The following is a 7,271-nucleotide window of genomic DNA, read 5'->3' on the forward strand; positions in this document are numbered from 1 at the left end:
ATCATCCTCAGTGCGCTCTAACTTGTGAAATCATGAATGCAACTCTTTTTGCAAAGAATTCTGCTTTCGCAAGCGCATTCTCATCCTGAGAACAGCAAAAATTTGTGCATAGGTTTTACATTGAGTTTGTTCTGATGTGAAGCGCCATTCTCCTCTCTAAATCCGAATCAACAATAGTGTCTCTGTACAGAGACTGACAGATAGCAACACCACAGGAGGTGACGGCAAAGCTCCTTCTGAACGGGATTATGAGAATGAGACAAATAAAGACGCTTGGCTTATGTTGTATAAAGCACAACACTGATTACAGCTTCAGCCTGAAACGTGCTGAATCGGCATGTTTAAATACAGCCTTTTGTTGTTATTATTAATTAATGTTGTTTAAATTAAGTTTACAGTCACATCAATTTAGATTCAGATCCAGAGCTGTTTTATAGATTGATAAAGCATAACTTCAGAAACTGAAAGTCTGTTAGTATTCTCTACAGACCCGTTTGCTCACTAAACAATAATTACAGGTTGCATTGATTACAGAGTCAGAACACTGGTTAAAGGTCAATCAGAAAGTGAAATTGGTACATCACATTGCTTTAAAATGCTCATGTTTACTCTGTGACGTATGTAAATCATGAAAATTATTTTCATATATAGTGGCATAAATCTTTTTTTCCAGCATATTTGAGGGAGGATGCCTCCTGGGGTCCAGATTAAATTTTGACTGGTGAAAGATCAAAAAAGACTTCTCACATTTACTTTCATCTGGATGACTAATGTCCGACCCTCAATAAACCTTACAAGCTGTGCCATCAGTGCTCGTCGAGAGCCCTCGGGCCTTTAGCTTCGGTCTCTTATCTACTCATGAAGCACGTGACTAGTTGAAAGTTTGTGCAAACACTGCATTTCTGCAAGTCAGCTGGCAAAATTAAATGGTTGTATTTTTGACAATATTTGGTGCTGAAACAAAGAAATTATTATTAAAATATTTGAACAAAAACAACATATATAAAAATAATTATTTATTTGTAAATAATTATGTACTGTATATATGCTATGATACAATTTTATATTTGCAATACCAAGTGTGGTGGTGGAACAAAATTAATATTTATTAATTAGACTAAAACAACATTTATATTATATATAATTATTTATATATTTTATAATAAAATATTCTTATAAGATAATATTATTTGATTCGGACACATATTATAATAAAATGTTATATATATATATATATATATATATATATATATATATATATATATATATATATACATACACACACATACATGCATATATATATACTTGTTCACTAATTAATTGATACATCATAATTTGTTTCAGCACCAAACTGGATATTATATAAAACCCTAACAGAAATATTAGATCCTAAAAAAAAATCCAACATATTGCCAAACACTTGTTGCAAAACACTGTCTGAAAAGTGTGCTGTACACAACATATCTTTTCTAAATATGAAATATTGAGTTGAGAAATGTCTGCTGTTCTCAGAGAAATGGAGAAAGACAGTCAGCTGCGGCCAAGCGTAAAGCAGACAAACTTCTCCTCAGGTGACTCTAAATGTCCATATCAAAGGAACTATGATTTGCTTTCATGTGTCTGCCAGGACAATTCCCCTGACAGTGTGTAATAGATCATTTTGTCCCCCCTCCTCCCCAACTTCCCCCTCCTGTCAGTAAAAATAATTATCAGACAATATCTGTGTCAGTTAAGTGCTTCCCTATTCATGAGCAGTGAACACATACGACCGGATTTTCATTGTATGGCGATATGTGCATTCAGCAAAACATGTTTGAATTTCAGAACAAACTGACCTTGAGGTGTGAGACAACAACTTTAAGCAAGTTTTGTTTAAAATACAAAAAGAAAAAGAATGGTTGTACTTGACCTCCATCTCCCTGTACAGTGTGGTGAGGACACAGCTCAGCACAAGTCATTCAGAAGGGCCAAGAGCAAACAGAAGTCTTGTATTTAAGCCAGACCTCAGGGGGGCGTCAAATCAAACACTAAACATCTCTATCAAATGAAAACAAAAAGAATCTAAGAACTTTGGCACACTGTTGCCTGGTATGAGGGAAAAGTGGACAGATACCCCCCAAAAAATGGGTTTCAATGACCAGAAAAAGTGTAGCCAGGCATTTTTTCCTCTGGTGCTGCTGAGCCTGTAAAAAGAGCATCTGTTTAGTTTCAGCACAGCTGAGAGTAATGAACCTGGGCAAGCAATGAACTGTGACTAAAAAAATCTTGGGCAGTCAATATTAGTTCTTAATATTCATATTACCGCCAAGGACACACACACAAAGATAAAATACATGGTCTTAGTGGAGTTTTTTATTGCTATGTTGTTTTCTTCTAACTAATATTTTTACATTATCCTTTAAACACAAAACAGATCATTTATAACCCACATATTGTCACTCACAGCAGACTGTCTCTACATTCCCCTTTGTGACACAAAGTCATGAAATCAAAATTGCAGTATTTATATAAAATGATTTATCAGTGCACATCATTATTTTTTTTAAATTCATGTGCCCCCATAAACTTTAATCAAACTAACTTCCCCTCCATCTTGCAGCTAATCTCTTCTCTTCTCCGATGACGTGTTTACTGGCGTGAGGGCGGGACAAACTGTCACTCACATGAGATCCACCAATAGCAAACAATAACCATCCAATCAATTCTAGACTAAAGTCCCGCCCTATATTTTTTCTTGTTCAAAAGCTGTTTCACTTGGACATACGTCACAGAGGGAAGATCACAACTTCTGTTTCATCCGATACTCTGTACAGTGTACATTTGTGCAAGCCTTTCAAAATACACCTTTGGGTTACACTTTATTTTAAGGTGTCCGTGTTATGGTGGAATTACACATTTAAGTACTGAGTAATAATAATTAACTACATGTTCTTACTATAGGGTTAGGATTAGGTTTAGCTTTAGGGTTAGTTCCATGTAATTAAGCACAATTTATAGTAATTACTATAGTAACTAAATGTAACATGTAACAAAGACACTGTAAAATAAAGTGTGACCCACCTTTGTTTTTCTATGCTGTTGTCCGTGGACAATTCCGGGCTGCACGCGGACCATGTGACCAGACATCAGCGAACTGATGACGAAAATTATGGGACACCGACTGTCCATGAAGAATGCATCCCCATAAGAAAATCCCAAAATGCATTCTGCTGAGAAAATAAAATCTAGCATAGTGGATGATGCAAGTTGATTATTAAAATAATATATTAATTCCTGGAAAGCATTGTTTAAAAAGACCCAAACCTGTTAAAAACCTGACCAAATTGGGAGAGCTACCAAGACCATCAAAACCAGCTAAGGGCTGGTTTAAGATGGTTTATTTCAGCTGGGAATTGAAATCATTTGACTCTCCAAAGCTATCTTGCGAACAATTCGTACGCATTTTACGCGGTGGCTAATTCGTACGTGAATTCGTGAATTGACCTCACTCGTACGAATTTGTACGATACGTCTAAACCCCAGTGATGGGTGGGTTTAGGGGCGGGGTCAGGGATAGGTCATTCGTACGAATTAGCTACCTCGTAAAATACATACGAATTGCCGTGAGATCAGGTTGGACTCTCTCATGCATTTTATGTGCAGAGTATAACCCATCCTAAACTGGTTTGCTGGTCTTAGTTGGTCACCCAGCCTGGTCTGTTGACTGGTTTTAGAGGGGTTTGGGGCACTTTAGGGCTCTTTTGAACAGCTAAAACCAGCAACCCAGTTTAGGCTGAATAAAGCAGTTTCTTTTTAAAGAGCTGAGGTTTATAATTAACAGAACTGATTTATTGCTCAATGAAATGCTCACACACAAATTTGGAATTTACTACGCAGACTACGTCTGTCCTTTCAGAGGCCTTTGTCCTGGTTTATAGTTTGTGAATGTGTGAGAGAGAAACAATACAGCAATAAGACAAAGACTGTGTCATGCCCACTCAAGCTAACAATGCTACATGAAGGGCCATATGAGCCATAGCTTCAGCCAGACCAAACAATCTCCTCCAGAGTTTCTCTGACCTTGCTCAGTGTTAGGGGACACACAATCCCACTGTGGAAGTGAACTCACTGGAGGACACTCCCTTCCATCGGCTCTATTTTAAGATCTCCAGCAACTTCTTTGCAGTTGAAATCACCTGCTGAGGAGCTAAATCCTGGCATTCGGATCTTCGCAAAGGAACGCTAAGCGACTTAGAGTCAAAATGTCTGTCGAAATCCTTCAAGTGCAACATTACGACTGTGTGAAATTTAGACATTTCCTGGGGGAAGGCTGCTTTTTTTTTTTTTTTTTTAGACTCACTGTCTGGTAGGAGGGAAATCAATAAAAACACTCACTGAGAAAACTGTTTTTTGAGGCACCGCATGATACATGGGCTAATCATTTAGGGAACATTCCGGCCACAGACATTTCATGTCTTGCTCATTGGACAGAGTGACAAAACCTAAGCTTTATCTTTTTTTTTAAAAGAGAGAGGTTTCAGGTTGGTATCCTTCTTTTGGATCAATTTATTGATGCGTGGAAAATGCGATTGTGAAGCAACGCTCACATATTCCAGCCGCTCACAGATAAAGCATGCTAGCTGCTGGAGCCAACCACATCCTGAGTAAACATAACCTTCTCCCCGCTGGGAAATCATAAATTGACCCCCGACAAGCCCACATGGTCCCATTCCACCAATCACAGTGGGCCATTTTTCTCAGGTCTGCAGATTTCACAGATCCTCATCACAAAAGAAAATCTTTACACTATTTGATTCTGACATTGAGACAAGCCTACTGTTTCTTTAATAACCCCCCCGAGGACTTTTAAAACGCATGTACCCTTAATCTATTTGAAATCTACAATTACTCAGGTTGAAAAAGAGCAAATTAAGACTATGAAAGACTAGATTAGACACTACGACTATAATGCATGGATTTATATTCACACAGTGCAGTAATTACTCGAACTTAGCAAATCAATTATTTATGCAAAATTGACATGGAGGCTGCTGGTATTTTCCGTCTCTTGATATAACAGGGAAAAAAATCCTCTGGATAAATTAGTCATGACCACATATGCACGTGGAGCAGCCCAGACACATGAAATATTAAAAAATTGCAAAAGACAAAGTATGCGATTTTACAGCGAGCTACCCCTGAAACAATTTGAACTTTTACGATCGATAGATAGATAGATAGATAGATAGATAGATAGATAGATAGATAGATAGATAGATAGACACAAAATGCATTTCAATGCATTCATCTGTAGCATAAAATTGGGAACACGCAAGAGCTGCAAGAAGGGCTTACCCTGTCCATACTATGAAGCAGTGTCCACGCACACACCCAGTCCCTCATGCATAAATATGCAGGAAAATCAATCTACATGTCACATTCATGCTGGACAGGAACATATTTCCCACAAATGCTCAGCATAATTTATAAGTCTTAGTGGACAAAGTAATAAAAAGCACAAGAATCAATCTCAGCCGCAAGTTCACCTGTTCATTAAAGCCTACAGAATAAAACAGACATTCTTACTTTCAAGCCACAATGAAGATCCATTCAGAGCACAATCCCCTTTTGAAAAGGCTGCAGTCTTCCAGGTGATATGCTGACCCAGCTATGAGCCAGCACAGGAATCCATCCTTCGCTAACCATGGTAACCAACACCTTACGAGAAGCAGTGTGTGCGTGCATGTGTGAGATCCGCGCGAGAGAACAACTGACAGCGGCAGCCTCGGGAAACCAAATTCAATCTATTGCCATGGCACCCGGTGCTGCGGTGACAGCAGGCGTTCGGGACGCAGACCTTTTCATTCAGCTGTGCACCAGACCCTAAGCCCAAACCGCTGTCCTGCCTCGCTCTCCTTTTAAAATCTGAACACATGCCATTTGTCAGGGCTGGAGAGAAATTACCTTGGTCGACGAGAGAGGGTCTTTTCCGCGAGCGGGCGAGCCCCAGCCGTCACAGGGAGAAGAGGAACAGTAGCTCTGCAGGGATCCCCAGAGATGCCCAGGGCTGCAGCTCATACAAACGCCAGCCACCAACACCAGCACCAGCAGCAGTGGCGGAGAGAGAGAACGAGAGAGAGAAAGGGGGAATGAAACGCAGCAGAGGGGGGCAGCCAGGCACATTACATCATTGCTTTCCACTCCTGAGGAGGCAGAGCTGTGGAGAGAGGAGAGGAGAGGAGAGGAGGCACTCCCCTTTACACCTTCTGTCTGATAACGCAACAACCTGCAGAGGAAAAAAAACACCGCAACCATCTCAAACTGGAATTGTCAAATGGATTATCATCGGACTGAGAAGGGTTTTTACGGCCATGCACAATGGTTTAACATATGTACACACACCCTTTTTGGCATCAATAATGGATGGCAGGGTGAAAATACAATAATGCAGTTATATTTATCTCTTTCAGTTTGCAATTTAACTCTCATTGAGAAGGAACATTTATTACTGGGTAAATCACAACAGTCATTTACATTTTTATAGAGATGCTTGCTGGTCTGATAAGTAAAAATAGGCAGATACACGCATATACCTAAAGGGATAGTTCACCCAAAAATGAACATTCTGTCATTGATTTCTCACCCTCATGTCGTTCCAAACCCGTAAGAATTTCGTTTATCTTCGGTACACAAATAAAGATCTTTTGAATGAAATCTGAGAACTTTTTTGTCCGTCCATTGACAGCTACGCAACTACCATTTTGACGCTTCAAAAAGTTTGAGCGGTTAAGTCCAATATGATGAAAAGATTTAATTTAGGCTTTTTATTCACATATTAACATTGATCAGCGAACATAAACAGAGGCTTAACCAAACCTGCTTGACACTCAAGAACAAACCTCACTGGTTCTTGCGGAAGCTCAAACGTGCTGCGTAACACGAGAAATAATCTCAATGGTGGTGGTTGAGGGGAGACTCCCCTGATATGATTGTAAAGCACTTTTGTGTACAGTAGTACATATGAAAGCGCTATATAAATGCCTCATTTATTCATTCATTCATGCTGAAGCTAAAACATGCTGCATAACACGAGAATGAATCTCATTGGTTCTTACAGAAGCTCAAACGTGCTGCGTAACATGAGAATGAACCTCATTGGTTCTCGCACGTCAAGCGAACATGCTTGAGCTTCTGTAATATTGATGAATATTTATGTGAATAAAAGACTAAATTCAATCTGTTTATCATATAAAGCGATCGTGTCTCTTCAGAAACTTTGGACTAAACCGCTC

At 39.2% G+C, this 7,271-nt stretch overlaps 1 protein-coding gene across 2 annotated transcripts in view; it reads right to left on the minus strand.

Annotated features, from left to right (window-relative positions):
* The window catches only part of sema4ba (sema domain, immunoglobulin domain (Ig), transmembrane domain (TM) and short cytoplasmic domain, (semaphorin) 4Ba), a 69,897-nt gene extending 63,239 nt beyond the window's left edge, over positions 1 to 6,658 (minus strand). The window contains exon 1 of one of the 2 annotated variants that reach the window (XM_084123786.1): positions 5,944 to 6,658. The gene's annotated coding sequence lies outside the window, so the exon portion shown is untranslated. The other variant, XM_084123788.1, reaches the window with a different exon arrangement.
* Between the last annotated feature and the right edge of the window lie 613 nt (positions 6,659 to 7,271).

The sequence above is a fragment of the Abramis brama genome (genome assembly GCF_963993115.1).
Source record: "Abramis brama genome assembly, chromosome: 9".
NCBI lineage: Eukaryota > Metazoa > Chordata > Actinopteri > Cypriniformes > Leuciscidae > Abramis > Abramis brama.